Source organism: Tenebrio molitor, chromosome X (assembly GCF_963966145.1).
Source record: "Tenebrio molitor chromosome X, icTenMoli1.1, whole genome shotgun sequence".
Classification (NCBI taxonomy): domain Eukaryota; kingdom Metazoa; phylum Arthropoda; class Insecta; order Coleoptera; family Tenebrionidae; genus Tenebrio; species Tenebrio molitor.
Window position 1 is genome coordinate 2,843,500 of NC_091055.1, and position 18,431 is coordinate 2,861,930.

The 18,431-nt window shown below is 35.5% G+C and overlaps 1 protein-coding gene across 3 annotated transcripts in view; it reads left to right on the forward strand.

The window, feature by feature from the left end:
* Positions 1–18,431, forward strand: part of LOC138140083 (protein CEPU-1-like) — a 281,937-nt gene that overhangs the window by 80,505 nt on the left and 183,001 nt on the right. Inside the window, exon 1 of one of the 3 annotated variants that reach the window (XM_069060790.1) lies at positions 10,318–10,364. The exons of the other annotated variants lie outside the window; for them this stretch is intronic. The gene's annotated coding sequence lies outside the window, so the exon portion shown is untranslated. Of the gene's footprint in view, positions 1–10,317; positions 10,365–18,431 lie in introns of those variants that run through there. 3 annotated transcript variants of the gene reach the window in all.

An 18,431-nucleotide genomic window follows, 5' to 3' on the forward strand; every position in this document is an offset into this window, starting at 1 on the left:
TTGCTTTCATCGCTCAAATTGTGTTAGACTGTGAATTTTGGTAATTCAATAAGACGCTCTTAATTAATCGAATTGTGATATAATTTTTATTTGAACTGTTAAATTCGCAGCAATTTATACAGGGTGTAACAAAAAAAAGTGCATTTATTTTAACCGGTAATAGTACTCATCAATTACAACAACTTTTCTAAATAAAGTTTCTTGGAATTTGCAAAATCGTAAAAATTGAATGTTTTTATTTCCTTCATATTGCATTTGATGAATACCGGGTGAGTTAAGTTTTACCGCCCTTACGATTAAGCCTATTAAAAAATTAGTAAAAATTACGAAACTTGATATAAGACTTCAAATATGTGTAATCAGTTTTTCCTTATCACTTAATTCAGAGCCATAAAATAAAAAAAATCCATTTTGAACAAAAAAAAATTTTTTTTCGTGCATGCTCATAATTCACAATTAATTCAAAGAGCACATTTATGAAATTCGCATCAAAAGAAAATTATTCGTTTTTGAATTATTCCAATTAATAACATTAAGAGTGAACAATGAGCAAGATTTACAACTGCAGTGTCATAAATAAATATCTCATTGTTGGGAAACATCTGTTGACCACTTTTCTAGTAATTTTTAAGTCTCTAAAGAGTACCATAAACAACCTACGTCAACTTCTTTTGTGGAATTGACAGCCCAATTTAATAATAAATCTTAACTAAATTTTGCACTGTAATGTCAAATTCCATTTATTTCCAAAACCGGTGATGTTTTCATGATTTCAAATTTTTCCTAAATGTTTGAAGTGAAAAATTTGTAACTTAATGTAACGGTTATTGAATTAAAACGAAATATTTACTCGTTTCATTAAACAATTTGAAATTTCTACAGAGTGTTCTACAGTAATACACAATCATTCCTGAATTTTTTGAGAATTTTAAATTGATTAGAAGTGGGTGTTTTCGCTCGGGCGGTAAAACTTAACTCACCCGGTACAATGGCTTCACTTTCGTTTTTTTTTTTTTTATTACTGCTGTTTTGTTTCTTTATTAAATGTAGTTAGATTAAAATCGCTCCATAGGCGAGTAAGCAAATTTTTAGTAAATTTAGATTAATTTTTAAAACCATTCAGAATTTGTTTTCGAAAAAAAATTATTTAGAAAAGTTGTAGTTGTAGCAGTTAAAATAAATGCACTTTTTTCTGTTACACCCTGTATATTCGTATCTCCGAACTGTGCTTGAACGTTTAATTACACCAATTCAATTGTGAAGTCAAAATAGAGCATGTATGAGGTTAGTGAGCGGGCTTGTATCCTTTGGGAGCCAGGATTACAGGACTAAGATCCGATGTACGTGTTTGCAAATACAATAATCTGGCATATTCATGGTCATACGGATTTTGTCCGCACACGTCCTAATCCCGTTCCTCCAATCTTTCTCCCGTTTGGAGGGAGTTACGACGACATTTGTTGCTCGATAATGATATGCGAAACGATCGGGATTAATTGTGTTTTATGTGAAAAGTTTGGGGAAAAAATGGGTCGATTACGGGGTTGATGGCCGTTTCGGCAATAAATTGTTAAAAGCAAATTAAAAGTTTGAGGGAAAGTTTTATTTTTACTTGTATAAATTCCACATTTCTATAGTTGGAGAAGGTTTCAAACTAATATTATTCTTAAGTTACGTGTACGTTATATATGAATCAAAGGAAAGTTGATCGGGAAAGTTTGAAAAACTGCTGTTTTCTTTTCAACTTTGGCAGCGTGTAAAAAAGGAAAACTAAGTAACATGCAATAATGCCAACATTATTTATAGAGAACGTTAAATCCTGGACGAAACTACTTCATATAGTGGGGAAGCAGAACGCTATAAATCTGGCAAAATAAAATATTTATTATTGACGCGAGCATTCGATCCATAAATGTAAAATATTGTTGAATTTAGATTTATTGGTGCGAGATTTTTTTTCCATACGCGTGGTGGAAATTTAGCCGTCAGTCGATTTACCGGATTGGTTGTGCTGAAACTGCACCGACACGGTTTTTCACGTCCTTTTCGATCATTATTTCGTCAGGACTTTCGAGGACAGGACGTATTTTTCCGTCCGGATCTGTTTTGTTTTTTAATTAGGTTAAGTAGCAGAAACGGCAACTTATCGAGAATTAATTAATTAGAAATTTCGTTTCGCCGTCGTTACTTACCCAATTTGCAAAATGAAATCAAGGTAAATCTGTTTTATGTAATCCCATCTCTGGCGTTTAGGCAAAAGTGAGAGAAACGTAAATAATTAGCGTTTTGGAAGGATTTCGTGATTATTTGTCCGATCCTGAGAGAAAATCTGAAGGTCCAGACCATTAATCAACTTAGGCCATGTAGAGTATAATACGTACATCCATAAAATAAGATTAGGATTTTAAGGTATTTCGCACTAACCTCCCTGCCGCGTTTCATATTGAGGGTCCAGGATAATTTATCGATTTATTCGGCTCAACGACACACTCATTGAATACAAAGTCATATTTTATATTGAAATTGAATACATCCATTAACGTCCACTTATCCCTTTCCCGTAGTGCTCAAACTTAGTTGTGGAAGGTTAAGCACCTTAAATATTTAATTGGAACATTCGACCATATCTCTTTCCTTCAATATTGTTTTAGTGAAACTTCTCTTTCACAGGTTTGTTTCAATTTCAAACTTTCTCCCTAATTCCAAGCTTTGCGGACCTCAAATTTGTATGTTTTATTTAGGAAGCAATTTTCAGTTATCTATCACATTTCAATTCCACCCGCGCCACCGGAAATCGATAAATTATTTAACCACCCCAGAATCCACCCAATTTTTATTCTCTCAAGTCACCACTCGCAATCATTTTCCACGTTCGCGCATTTTTTACATTTTATTAAAAGCGTCGATTCGCACATCAAAATGATCATTGCGTTTGACATTTAAATGCACAAATTCGTACACACGTCACTGCTGATGTCCAAAATCACCCCCCGAACCTCTCGATTCAATTAAGTAACGAATACGGGGGTTGGCGCACGAGAAATTTTTAATATTCCGAAAATATTTTTTCTGAGGGCGCATAATTAAAATTTGTCGATGTTTTCTAGAGATACGCCGCCTCGTCCACACGGACGAAATTAACCGCGAATTCACAAAATTCCATTCTTCAGGAAAATTTCATCCGAAAGAGTGTAAAACGCGCCGCGATTGAAAAATGGAAATCTAAGTCGATTTGAATGAAAATTATGTGACCATAACGGTCGCCCTTCGTTACGAGGGAACATTTAAAAGGGTTGATTTGTTCGATTGATATCGTGTTTCACCCTGGATAAAGGAATCGACAGATGTGGCTCGTGTTTCGATCGATAAATTCGTCCGGTCGATTTTGGTTTGTCTCCGAACCAGTTTAATAATCGACTCTATTTTCCATCAAAGCCCAGTTGCGATACCTGAAACTCATCGCCAAAGCGGGGAGTTGACCTCGTCTAAGATAATATCTCTGTGCTAAGTCGCCTCCGACTTGATCGGAAATTAGTTGAGTCGCTATTTCACCACAGTGTCATGAACCTACCACAATAATAATCACTAGGAGATCAAATCGCTTTGCTTTACATGATTTAGACTTCGTGAGGGTAATAGCCAAGTTCAGAATGGACGGCGACGCCTACGGCTCCCGATCGGGATTAATTCCTCACCATCTGGATTCTTCAAAACCACCAACGACGCATCTCTTTCGTCCCGTCACAACTTATTCCGCCGCACTTCTATTTTGCAGCCCAGTTAAATTATCCAGTGTTTAGTTTGCGAAACGTTATGTGAGCGACGAATTGTGTTTCCCTTGCGGATTTGTATGATTTTATTCGTTTCCACTGTTTTGGTAGGAGCAGTCAATCTGTTCGAACGAAAGAAAATGTATCTTTTTGAATGAAATCTGTGACAAAATAGGAGTTTTAGGAAGGACGGCCTTTTGTTGATTTGCAACGGAACGAGGGAAAATGTGAAATTTACGGAATAGATGAGCCACGTCGAAAGGTCACTTTAACGTAGCAACCTCACCGAATCGCAATCATTGAATGTTCACTTTTACGCGATCAAATTGTCCCAGGAGAAACAAAAGTCGATTCGTAGATTGATTCATACTCGTACAAATTATAGTAACGCAGATCTATCAATACTACGAGAACTGCACCGATAGTTATCAAATTAAATTAAAAAAAAAAAAAAACAAGAACTGAGAGAAAACAGGCTGTTAATAAATGTAAATTTTCACAATAAAATGACCACAAGGGCATTTATTAAATTGTGACAATATGTATTGCACGAACGACAGCGAGAAAAATGAATCCGTGAAAGTAAGGTTAGGAAGTTGTATACTAACGTTTCATGTAAAGTTGTGTGCGGCTGTGGTTCAAGTTACAACGAACTGTCCATCAAGAATCTGACGAACAATTTAAATTAAAATGATTTTTTAGCGACTAACATTAATTGTTTAAAGTCTTCAAATGACGTAACTGTAGATGCTGCAATTAATCATTTCAAGACATACGATTCCGCCTTCAAAATCAATTCCATTACACATTTTCTTGATCACACGGTATAATCCAATTTCGTTTCGATGTTTCACTTTAAGGTTATGTAATTCCACGAAGCGGTGACAACGACGCTGTCACTGAATTGAATCTATGAAATGTTTTTCAGAACGACTTATTAAATTTTTTGTCTGAATTAATACACTATTTTATAACTTTATTTTTCGAATTGAGATGACTTATTCATAAATTTAAGAATTTATGTAAATCGGATTAAATTCAATTATGTCAAGTTAAATAATGAGATTTCGGTAAAGATTTTCTTTATTTATTTATCTACGACCATTAAATAATACGTTTATTATTTACCTACGTAACTATAGATACATTATGCTGGTCATAAGTTACACCTGTGACTTATTATAAGTCACTTGTGATTTATCATAAGTGACGGATCTTATACGTTTATTATTTACGTAACTATAGATACATTATGCTAGTCATAAATTACACCCGTGACTTATTATAAGTCACTTGTGATTTATCATAAGTCACAGATGTGAAAAAATTTGTAAGCTAAGTGTTTTATGAAAAAAAGTCGTAGGTCGTAGATAAAACGTCGTATTTAACTTGCGAATAATGCCTATAATCCACTCTGGTGATTAAAAAACTCGCCTGCGGCTCGTTTTTTAACTTTCACCCTCGTAGATTATGATAGGCATTATTAGCTCGTCAAATAATATACTATAAAACGTTTAAAATGTTCCTGACAGATCAGATTTATTTTGATAATATTACACATTACAGATTTTACTCTGTGACTACTACGTAACTGTCATTTATTTTTACAGTATTACCAAATACGTAAAGTGATCAAAAAGAAAACAAATCAAGAGTGCTATCTCATATTTTGTTTTATCGAAACGTTTGTCTTACTTTGATCGTACGCAAAGTTATACTTGCTATGCACAGTCGTTTTATTGGTTGCCTATCCATCCCATTTAGAAAATAACATTCTAATAAAAATGCTTTTTTTTCAAAAACCCAATTTACCACTTATTCTGGGATAATTGTTGTTTTTACAGTAAATGAAATCGAAAAATTGACGTTTCTTTGACATTTCAGCGAAAAATCTGACAATAAAGCTGGGAAATTACCCATTTTTACGAATGTAAAATATCGGTCTTGTTTGTTTTATAAATATTCTCCATTATCTGATAACTATAATAAAATGCACAATCATAATTCCAACGTCTAAAATTCATGAGCTATGATTTATTATAAAATGGCGTTTGAGACCACAAATTGTCTACGGCCATGCACTGAACGCTTATTTGCATAGAATTCCGCTACGACATGACTGATAATTTGCAACGCCTGCTTTGATTTGCTTTCTTTTTGATCACCTGAAGAGTGAGTAATTTTTTTCTCATTTTCTTCTCGAAACCCAACAAAACATTTTTCCAAGTCATCATTGAAGCTACATTTTTCTCTGATAATTTCTGAAAAATTGAGAACGACCAAAGATTTTCCCGAGACGTTTGTGACATGAAAAAATGTTTTCTGGGATGATAAAACTGTTGTATGCTGGCAGAATAATGTTGGTCTCTATTAACAGCAAACCTGGAAAGCAGTTGCAAAAGAAAAAGGTTAAAAATGGTTGTTGTGTGCACGTCCAAAATAATTTCGTCTAACATTCGTTGTAAAATAAACTTGTTTGGGGTGTAATTACGATCGTGTGAATTAATCTAAGCGGCGACATTTATCGTCCGTGTCTGGTGAGCCTCAAAATTTTTTAATCACGTCTCTAAGTTTAGACGTGTTCTTTGTGAGATCCGGCGTAGTAATAGGTACGAGGGGGCTGAGATTTATGGGTGGTTGAGATGATACATTTAGCATGACCCGGAGTGCACGTGGCTAGTTGAATCGAAGTATTTGCCGAAATTAGAGTTAGTAACGTGGTGGCGGCGGCAGGCTCGTTCCCGTCATAGACAGATGAACTAGACGTGACAAGGCAACTGTAAAGTTGGGAAAGCGGTGTTCCATTTCTAGCCAAGAAATTGCTGGACGTGAACGGCCCATGCTCTGGACGTATTAGCAAACGGGATGTTGATTTGCAGTTGTGACCAGTTGTGTCATCGTCACAAAACCCTTTCTAATTGAAATCGTCCTTTCTCTAATTGTCCGGATCCTTCAAAAATCGCACCTCGCGTCAACAGCCGAACCGGCTAGTTTTCTGGAAAAATGTTGCACCCTACGGCGGAGGACTGATCGTAACGGTTCGAATCGCTCTAATTCGTAGGTCGTAGTTGGCGTCCGCACGGAACGTTGACGAAGCTCTATAATTGACAACACCGCACTCTGTCGGGAAACCGGGAAATTAGTGGCGCGTTAAGTTGCAGCAGATTTATACATTCACAAGCTTTATTTTAGCCCTGCTGCATTTCTATGTCAGCTTCATACTCGCTGCCTCCATGATTTAAGGAAATTACAAACCGAAATCGATTAATTTCCACCATAGCCTGATATATGATGAAATTTGCAATCTAGTTATGTTTGAGTTAAAGCCCCAAAGTTCTCGCCAAATATGTACACAAGACCAAGCCCACAAAAAATTGTCATGTTTGCCTCAAACTAACGGATTTTTAACGCCAGTCCGTTAATTCGTTCTTATCGCAAATACACATACACACATTATTTTAAAAAGGTGGCTCGATCAAATAAAGAAAACTGTTGCAACGCCAACGCCTAAATGAGAAAACTACTAAAACCGTATCACGCTCTTATTACCTTCTTAGCTTCATGGTTCCGGCACACTTCCTAAGCGAAACATGTCATACTTACCCCATAAATACCAAGATATCGAGGTTCGCCCTCCTGTGGCGAAGTTCGTTCAATTTTAAAAACTGTATAGTACTATTTATGGATTCTTGCAGCGCTCCTAAATATTTTATATAGATTTTGTGAAATCTCCAAAATAGGGAAAACGATATTTTACGTTTTTGGGCGATACAAACGTTGACTTTTCTTTCGTCGGGGATGATTTTTTTAAACATTCCGCCCAGATTTGAGTCAAGGGCTGTTCCGAAAGAGTCTCGCGGAAGAGAGGATTAATTTGCGGGGTCCGAGCCCCCAAGAACGTAAGCTTGAAGTTTCTGGGGATGTAACTATAATCGATTTGTGATGCTTACCGTCACGTTCTAGTCATTTGCGCCAGCCTTTACAAACGATCCGGCTTAAATCGGCTGTCACTTAGACTGACCGCTCTGGTTTAAGCCGAAATTCGGTTATTCGGTTATTACGACTTCGAAACACAATTACGCTTGTCGGAATTAGAGTAAGCGAAACAAAGCACGGTGTCGCAGCGAGAAAAACTAAAAGCGCGAGTTCACAAACTGAAAATTCAGCAAACATTGAAATTGTTGGCTCGAGTATATTAACCAGAATTGAGGCGCGGTTTGTTTCGAGCCGAGAGCAATTTGTTGCGAGTTGCGAAGAAAAAGTCGACCACAACAAGGATCCCAAAATTCATGACAGACCTTTCGTAATTTGTTGAATTTCGTAAACATGACGGATGAAAGTGGATACGGAAAATTTGAGAAGTTCTGCTCTACCGGAATTACTATCGAGTAAACATATTTTATTTGGGGCACTGTACATTTAATTTACATTTCCTTTGTGGTGTTGTTAATTGCGCTCTTACTTTCAGACTTTCACCAACTTTCAAACGCACTATACACTTGCCAGCCCTTCGGCACATATTTTAAAAGGTCTTTTTACTTTTAATGTATTTGCTCGAGAACATCGCCTTCTCATTTTAAGCTTAAAAGGAAAAATCAAGTATAGGCACGCGGCAAACAAATTTGATGTGGGTTTAGCATTAAATAAGAAGATTAACTTTTGATTAAACATTGTTTGTAGAGCGATGCATCATCCTCAAAATTTTCAAAGCGGCTCGGTTATATCTTCCAAATAACCTACCTAAAACCTTCGTTTTAATCACTTCCTCCGAATTCATCTATTTTTGTGTTCGATTTATTTTTTCAAAGTTTTGTGCAGAATCACTCGCTTTATGTGATTTTGATTCCTGTTTTTGATCTTTGCTTTGAAATGCCTGTTGCAACCAATTTCTTATTTTCATTCACCGCAGTTCCGATCCTGCTTTGAGCCTTGCACATAATACTATTCTCGAATCGCTTTGGTCATCGCCTGGATCATTTATGATAAAAGTAACTATAGAAATTCCACTCGAAATAAAGGGAGACTTAGCGCCAAGTCATCCAGTGCTTCCATTAACCTACAAATTTAATTCCAACCAGACGTTTTTTATTTTACACAGTACACATTTTACCGAGTTAATTCAAATACGGATTTACGAGTACGTCTTTAATTTCGCTCCTTTCCCACCCTGTTCGAACTTGTCCGTCAACAGTTATTTACAATCATAGACATACACTATATCTCTAGAGTCTAGACAATTGACATGCATTGGTCGTGGAAGGGATAAAATTTGTGTACCCAAAATCAAAATCTGCCACCTTTCTAATGTTGGTGGTCTATATATAGTTGCAAAACCACTTTGCCTTTGCAACAGCACTTTTATGGCATTAGTCATTTGAAATTACTTTAAAACTGTACTTATATGGAAAATATTCTATCCAAACTTTGATTTTCTGGTCACTTTGTGCCTTTATTTGGTTAAAAAATATTGAAAAAATGCTGTTGCAAATGACAAGTGGATTTATGCAACCTAAGTCTTCTTTACGTAATACCATTTTACATTTAAAATTATTTTCGCCAATTTCTTATCAATAGATAATAGTCACGTATGTCATTATTATATACCTGTTTTAGGTATTAGAAATACATATATAAAAAAATACACATTACATAACAATTTAACCGCGTCAAATTTCTGATTATGCAGCATCATACGCATCTCCAAATGACAAACTTAGCACTACTGATGTTTAAATAAAACAGTCTTATTAAGTTTCTGTACTAACACTATCACCCTCAATATTTGGATTAAATATGTTATTAAAATAATGTAATCGAATTTTTGAATATGAAACGATAATCCCCTTTATAAATTCAACTAAGTGATTGTCGAATTCCAAAATATGATCATTTAATGATGAAAAAATTGAATTGTTATTTTTATTTTCATATATAGGCAACACAATATGCACATTTTTGCCCTTATCAATATGGCGCCTTGGCCACACGTCAATGTCTAGCTCAAGGTGATCTAGCTCTGATCTAAAGTTGACTCAAGTTGCAAAAAACCAATTTGGATTTGCAACAGCAATTTTATGGCATTAGTCGTTTGAAATTACTTTAAAACTGTACTTATATGGGAAATATTCAATCCAAACTATGATTTTCAGGTCCTTTTGTGCCTTTATTTGGTTCAAAAATATTGAAAAAATGCTGTTGCAAATGACAAGTGGTTTTTTGCAACTTGAGTCAACGGTAGAGGCTATAGTGGATGTCTATGTTTGCGGTAGACTACATTCTACAGCGCGAGGGACAAAAACCGAGCGGTGTTAAATGTTTATCGCATTAATAATGTATTCATCGTTTTGGCTAACGATCCATTACTCGTTTTCTCAAATTTGAAATTTGTTGTAAGCAATAATTTTGCAAAACCTGTCAACAAACTGATATTTGATAAATGAAATGGCAGAAAGTTTTCTATTATATTATTATACTGACACGCCTACAATTTAGACCACAAGATGGCGCCATCAAATTTTAGACGAAAACAATTAAATTACGTTAATTTGTGAAAACTGATCCCAACAATGGTAGTGGTATTTTGTCTTAGTACATGTAAGTAGAGTTTATTTATGATAAATTGATAAACTAACAGTTTTTTGGTGGTCCCTGAAAGCTTAAAATTCTCATGCGGTAAAGTCAATGTGTCAGATAGTCTGGACATGTCAGTTAGAGTGGAGGAGGCCAAAAAAACCTTTTCGTTTTTACAAATCACGTCCCACTCAGAATAACTACACAATTTATTTATGTAAGTTTTAAATAAAAACAACTAAATCAATAGAGGGGCTGTTAACCTGACTAAATACCGATTGAGAGTCCGTAATCGGAAACTTGGAGGTAAGTCTGGTGGTTCACCTCGAAAAGACTTTGCCGAACTTGCTAAGTAACAAAACTTCGACCACCCTGATTGTTTAAAAAATTATCAAGGATTACACGGTTTAAACGTTCAGCCCGAGCTGAACAACACTGTTGAAAAACTAGAACTTCAGTTTAATAATGGCGGAAATGCAGGGTTGGAGTGACATGTGCTAGGATTCGCGTTTCAATATAGCTATGTTGTGGTTTCATCTTCTAGGTCGATAGTGTAATGTGCTTGTACTGGTTTCTAGAATCTATTTGATTGCCAGCGTTCATGAGATAAGCGTTTTGTTTGTTTACCCACCGAAAAGCGAGTCTGTTTGTTTCACACAGGAAAAAATCTTCTACCTCGTAATGTCATCAAATTGGACAGTTTTTCAACGGGACAGAGAAAATCGAATTTGTTGATATATCGACGATGTCCCTATAACAACCCTCTCTGTGTTAAATCTAGTTTTCTCACCGTCGAGGAAATGAAATCCGTTCAAAGGATGCACTTGCATTATGCAAACCCGATAAAGAATTTTCCGGTGCATTTTATGGGCAAGCACCATATTTTCTCCCCTTCAAATAAAATTAACAACAACGACAAAGCGACTCAGAGTCTTGTACAGTCTAAAAATAAACCACTGGTGATGGATAAAAGTGGTTTAATAAAAAAGAAAAAGCTCGAGGCAATGTACACGTCTGAATTTGTACTATTTTTTTAATTTGTCTTGTTGGTACGAATACAATTATTATGAATGGAGACGAAGCAAACAAACAAACATCTGTTGTAATAAATGTAACAGTTATGTAGAGAGTACGTTGCAAAATTTGCTACCTAATTGGGGCACAAATGATTTACATGTGTTGTTTATTTTAGTTTTATAACACTCCAACCCCGAAATTGTTTCACATTACGCAATTTCGTGAAATATAAATAACGTTACAAAACGAACATCAACATAACAATAACTTCCAATTGTTATAGTACAGATGTTATTCGTGCGTAATTTTCAATGTGCTTGTTGTTACATTTGAGCTCGGTCTCTCCTTATTTGCAGGATTTAAATTTAACAAGAGAATAGGTGGCGTTTATTACCGTTTCCGGTCCAGTATCGGATGAAGATAGCCAAGACGGGAACTTATTTCGTCACAGTATCGCGCAATGCATCACTTATGCATGTAAGCGTGACAGACAAAGCCTTCTTAGAATATGTAATAACTAGCGCTCAAGCAGGTTTATGCAAACTAAAACAATTAATGCCGAAGAACAATAGCTTAATTATATAGTAAACATGGCTCTTGTGTAAATTTCAAATGGGAAACACTTATTTCAATTTCTCTAGTCGTGGAACAAGTCGAGCGAAAATGTTTCATTAAGGGGTGGCGGCAGAAAGATTTTATAATTTTTACAAACGGGCGCTTGTGTTATCAATTAGCCATCTTAAACAACAATAATTAAACCTGTCTACAGGTAATAAACGAGAATTAATTAATAATTTGGCGTTGACAGTGTAATAAAACTCAATATAAAGCAAATTCAATTAATAAGACCTTACGTTAACTTTATTAAAACGTTATTTGTATTCGTCTCGTGGTGGTACAAATATACATTAATTGCACCTGTTTCCGTTGCAACATCCTGTTTAATACCGGAGTAATTCCGGTAATGTTTATATATTCGGCTCACTTGGCACGGTTTGTCTACGAGGTACTCGCCAAATAATCGTTACATTTGTCGTTCGGTTTGTAAATCAACGGAATAATCGCTCTTTATTCGGGTGGTGCCGCAGTTTAATTATTTATTTTGACGAGTCTAGACTTGTCGGAGTTGCTAGAAAGCGTCATCTCAGCTTATAAATATACAAAGCTGTAAATACAATTGCGATATTCAAAGAGCCAGGTAAACCACCGCTTCGGAAACTTTTCCGATTACTTGAGTTGCGAAATTGCCGGGAAAACGTTTCTTTTTGTACTTACCTAAGTACGAAACAATTAAACCTTAGTTAGGGAACAAGTTTGTATCGAAAAATTCCATAACTAGATTGGAGATTGGGATTCGACCCCACGGTCGTTTCCGTTTGATTACTCGGTAATCAAATCATCATTAGAGTTTTATTAAACTCAAATTATATATTCATCGGAGTTTGTTTGGAAAGTACACAAAATAATTTATAAATGTCGCAGTAATGATATGTTAAGTTGGATTTAGCTTATATTCACAATTTTCGGGGTTTGCCGGGAAAGTCTCTAAAGCCCAAATTGGCAAGATGTAACTTATAACTTTCTCTTTTAAAATTTATAACCTTACTTATTTTCTTGGGGACAAGTAAGATTAGACGAACTCGGGGTGAATCACGGAATATCATCCAAAACATCACTCAAATTGTACCCGTTCCCATAAAATCTTAACACCTGAAACTCGGAGACCCATTTCACCCTAGCTCGCACCCGACCAAAACTTAACCGTAGCGACAGGTCCGTAATTAGTCTCAGAAACTGACATTTTTTTCAATCTTTAATCAACTTTCAATTCTACGACGCAATTTCAAACAGCGTAATTAAGATTTTCGTCGAAATTTGAATTTCGGTACAAAACCCTCAAACTTTTAATTACAACTAGATTCACAGTCACATTTACAAATGCAATGCTCATAAACGAGTTAATTTCTTCTTGTCGTAAACAAATTTGACAGTCCTTTGTGAGCGTCGTCTTCAGTATGTTTGGTTGCCTATTTTCGCATTTATTTTTTTTAAATATCAAAAAAACTATGACAGCAAACAAAAAAAGAAAAAGTCACGGATCTCCGTATTTTAATTATCTCTCAAATAAGTATTTAGTTGCGTCCAAAAAACGTTGCACGGCAAGAAAATCCGGAAAAAAAGATTTCGCGTTTTTATTTAATTACAAATTAATTATTATACTTAGTTAAAAAATAATGAGTCACCGACCTCCGTTTAGGTGCCTACTAACCAACCAAAAGACAATCATAGCTTCAAAGCTGATTTTGTACTGTTTTCTCAATTTCGTTGTAAGTCGTAAAGTTTTATGCATATCATGGGCGATTAACGGACACAACGGTTGGGTTTGAAAAGGTTGGGAAGCAGGTCGTGCCGTTTGCCGTACAATACAAATATGCAAAATGTACAGGGTGATTCAAGTTTTACCGTCCGAGCGAAAACACCCACTAATCGATTTAAAATTCCCAAAAAATTTAGGAATGATTGTGAAGGGCTGTAGAACATTCTGTAAAAATGTCAACTTTTTTACCGCTAGATTAATTTACATAATTTTTCGATAAGAGTCCTTTCAAACATTTAGGAAAAATCTGGTGTCATTGAAATCATGAAAACATCACCGGTTTCCGAAATAAATGAAATTTGATATGAAAGTGCAAGATTTAGCTATGATTTATTATTAAATTGGGCGGTCACTTCCACAAAAGAGGTTGACATGGCTTGTTTGTGGTACCCTTTAGGGACTAAAGTATTATTAGAAAAGTTGTCAACAGATGTCTACTCAACAATGAGGTATTTATTTATGACACTGCAGTTGTAAATCTTGATAATTTTTCGCTCTTAATGTTAAAATTGCAATAATTCAAAAACTAACAATTTTCTTTTGATGCGAATTTCATAAATGTGTCTTTGAATTAATTGTGAATTATGAGCGTGTACGAAAAAAATTTTTTTTTTGATCAAAATTGATTTTTTAAATTTTATGGCTCTGAATGAAGTGATTGCACACATTTGAAGCCTTATATGAAGGGAATGTAACCCCCACGTTTCATAATTTTTACTAATTTTTTAATAGGGTTTATCGTGCGGGCGGTAAAACTTGAATCACCCTGTACAATACAACCCTGCTTAATGTTACCTGCTAGTGGTAAACTAGGATTGATAAGCCCTGCAAGATCTTTAACTTGAAGCACCATAAAATTTTACGACCTACAACCAAATTGAGAAAACAGTAGATAAAATCGGGAAAAAATAACTCAATGTATTTAGTATAGGCGAGAGGTTGTGGAGCTTTAACTAGATAACTAGATTCGCAGGGGTGTCGATTTTTCTCGACCAACTAGACTGCAAAGTAGGGTGCGAGTTTTAGAAATGTGTCATTAAAACTTGGAACATTTTGCACAACAATCTGTGTCACCGCGATTCTTTGTAAGTTTGTTTAATTGTGAGTCTTCGAGCTGGTGTAATAATGTTTTTGGGTAGATTTATTTTGTCGGCGCGGTTGAATGGAGGCATATTTGATAAAATTTAAGACTGCTTAATTAGTTTAAAAGGAATTGAATGGTGAAGTGAGAAAACTCGGAATAAAACGAACGAGCTTAATAAATTATGGCGCGTCCTAGATACCTTCCAAACCCTTTTGTCACTGAATCTGAGGCTTTCAATTGTTTTACAAATATATATCACAGACAATACTTTACTTGAACGTCAGAAAGGTTTAAATCGGTGAATTGTGCGGTAATACAATGTGGCACGGCGTAAAAAGGAGAAGGTTTTGTATTAATCATGAGGAGAGGGGGCCAAGTTTTATAATTAAGATTTTTGTGGTGTTGCTGTTTTGGGCAGGATAAATATGACGTAATAAATGGGATGGGAAGTTTGACGTACCGTTATAAATAATTTTTAGGAATTTTGTAAAGTTTGCAAATTAACATGATTAAGTTATGGGTGAAGTTTGGTAATAATATAAAAGCAGTTAATATCTCGTAGATAAATTTTCATTACGGTGCGGCTATAAGTTGGCAGTCCGTTTTAATCCTGAAATTCTCAATTAGTACATAACATCTGGCTAAAATGAATGGATAATCAATATTTATGTTCCGGTAAGTCGGCATCATGGAATGGCATTAGCACATGACACACATCACGCCTGGTCCGAACTTTGCACGGGATTCGGGATTCGGGAGTCGGGAGTCACCCTCTACGTGATCGCCACCTCGTCGTGACGATTTTTACGATTTTGACTCCCGAAGGTGTTTTATTATCTCCCTGGGTGAATACCGAGGGTCACAGGCTAACTTATAAATGGTTTGCTTTATTTGCCTTATTTCAACGAAGCAAGCTGTTACTGTAGAATTAACGGTCACCATTAGTTTCTGCCATCCATTTTTAAAGGTCGAAAAGTAAATAACGCCCGACGACGCTCCCTCTCTTCCTTTTAAATATTCAAGACGCTAATTTGGTCCGACAAATGTGCCAACTTGTTCGACAATATTATCTATAAATGAAGGACCAGATTAAAACACCGCCGTTAATATTGATCTTCAAAAAGCCGAGAGCTTTCAGATTCAAATCGAGTCTTTTCGATTGAAATTTTTCTGTTAAGTGCCACTTAATCTATTCGCATGTCGAATTAAAGAAAAACAAACTGCGCCCACTTTTAAAAGGGTATCACTTGGAAAATAAATAAATTAAAATTCTCCTTCGGTAATAGAAAATTAAGCTCAATTGTTAGAGAAGGCGTCGGAACGACTACGAAAACAACTTAAAATTACGAATCAAAGATTTGATTGAAGAGTTGTTTACAGTACACAAAGGTTTCCTTTCAAATAAATCGTTCGGCAATTTAGAGAGAGCCCCACTCCGTGTATTGTAACAACTAGACTGCCATGGAAGAAACTCGTACACGAACATGTTGATGTTGCAATGAAAATTATCAAGAATCGTTTCAAATTACGTTATCAATCACAATTAGAACAAAATTAATCATCCGGTGCTATTTTATTTGGGATTATTTATCATCGTCACACGGCAGCAAATGTAACAAAAGCTTTACGTATTAAAAGATGCTTTATTAGTTTTTAATACGCGAAATCCAGCAGATGTGCTATCGGAACACCGTCACTCGCACGATCTAATTACTTGGAAATTTTTTTCCAATAAAACGACCGACAAACTCACCGAGTATCACCGTCTGCATTTTAAGAGCCGACGTTATTTGACGTGTTTTAATTTGTTTGAGAAGTTTTTATTCGCTTAACGCCATGGGAAGGCCATTGTCTGTTTTATTACCAATTTAGAAGAAGTTGGGAGTTTTGCGGTTTTGTTTTCGTCTTTTCATTCGTAATACACTTACTCCTGTCAATTCTTATATTTTTAGACATAAATCATTTGGCTTCGGTGCTTTCCAGACTTCTCCAACTTGTTTTAATTGACTCGCTTAACTAAAAGTCACTTAATGGAAATAATAAATCGAAAGCTTGACCGTAAATACCCTTTCCACACAACTTTATTTCTCTATTTATATTTTAGACGATTTTATCGTGGCACGTTAGCTTCTGAAATAACGCTTTCGCAGATTTACGAATCGACCGGCTGTCTCCGCCGTTTTCCAAAACTACCCAAATAATGGATGGATCAGTGGATCAATTAATAAGCAGAACAACTGTTATACACGGTGTTATTGAAAGTTGTACAGATATTTTAACCACGAGCTATTAGCTTCATGTAGAACTCGGAAAAAATATTTACAAAATTCTATGTAAAAAAATGACATTTATTTTTTGAGCTACACTTTTTTTAAATTGCTTTTAGTTTTATACGTTGTCCTACAACCTTGCAGGTAAAATTTCGGCACATTTTAAAAATACACCCTGTATATTATGTTTTATAAAATGTACGCCAATGCGAAGTAACCTATAGGAAATATGCCTTAAAACAAGGAAACCGCATTGGTGTACGTTTTATAAAATATAATATACAGGGTGTATTTTTAAAATGTGCCAAAATTTTACCTACGAGGTTGTTTGACAACCTAGAAGCAACGTAAAAGCAATTAAAAAAATACAGGGTGTGTATTGGTGTCTCTTTTCAACATAATGTAAAACAAGCTATAGAACTCTTGTACGTATTGTATTAAGCCCGCCCCACTCTGCATCTTGCTTTGGCATGTGCCATTAGAGCAAGACGCGATAGGGGATAAACTAATTCGTGGCATTGCCGAAATAAAATCTAGGAAGAAAGAAAGACGATTCAAACCTGGTTTTTTAGTGTTGTTTTCAACAATAAAAGAATTGTTTTTTGAAAAAAAAATTAACCGGAGGAATGAATTTGCAGAAAAACCATGACAGCACAAAAGAACGCATAAAATTACAAAAATTGAAATTTGTAATGAGATGAGTAAATAATTAACCGTAACGGGAACATTAACACCCGCATCGTTAAAGGATCGTTACGTCTTGAGCCGATCGCGATTTATGTAACTGGATCCGAACTGAATCAAAGTTTTAATCTTGATCTCAACTCCATATCAAATTCAACAACACGGTTTAAAGGGAGAAAGTCCGGATTTGATGAAGGGGAATTCCAATTTGAATCGAGCGCAAATACAAATTGCAAAAAATACGGAAGATGTCCGGTCGGAGAGAAATTAAGTTTTCGTCGGAGACCCGGAAATCCATTACCGTCATCGTCCTCTAGGATAATTACGAAATAACAGCGACGATGACAGAACTGTGGAATAATTTCATTCAGGTGGATAAATGGCGTGAAAAGATTGTGGCGTATGAAATAATTCTGGCATTTTTCGTATCTGTTATTCAGTTTTCTTCTCTTTTGCCGGTAAAAGGGTGAATAACACGATCGCATTGTGCCGTCAACTGCTGCGGTTAAACGCGATGAAATTGTGCGATAAACCGCACACTGTGTCAGTGTGTCGGATAGAAATTTTAAACACCTGCATGGAAAAAGATCAAAATGATGATATACGAAAAGCGAAAGCAAGTAAATCGAAAGGAGATATGGGGTAAGATAGGTGATGCT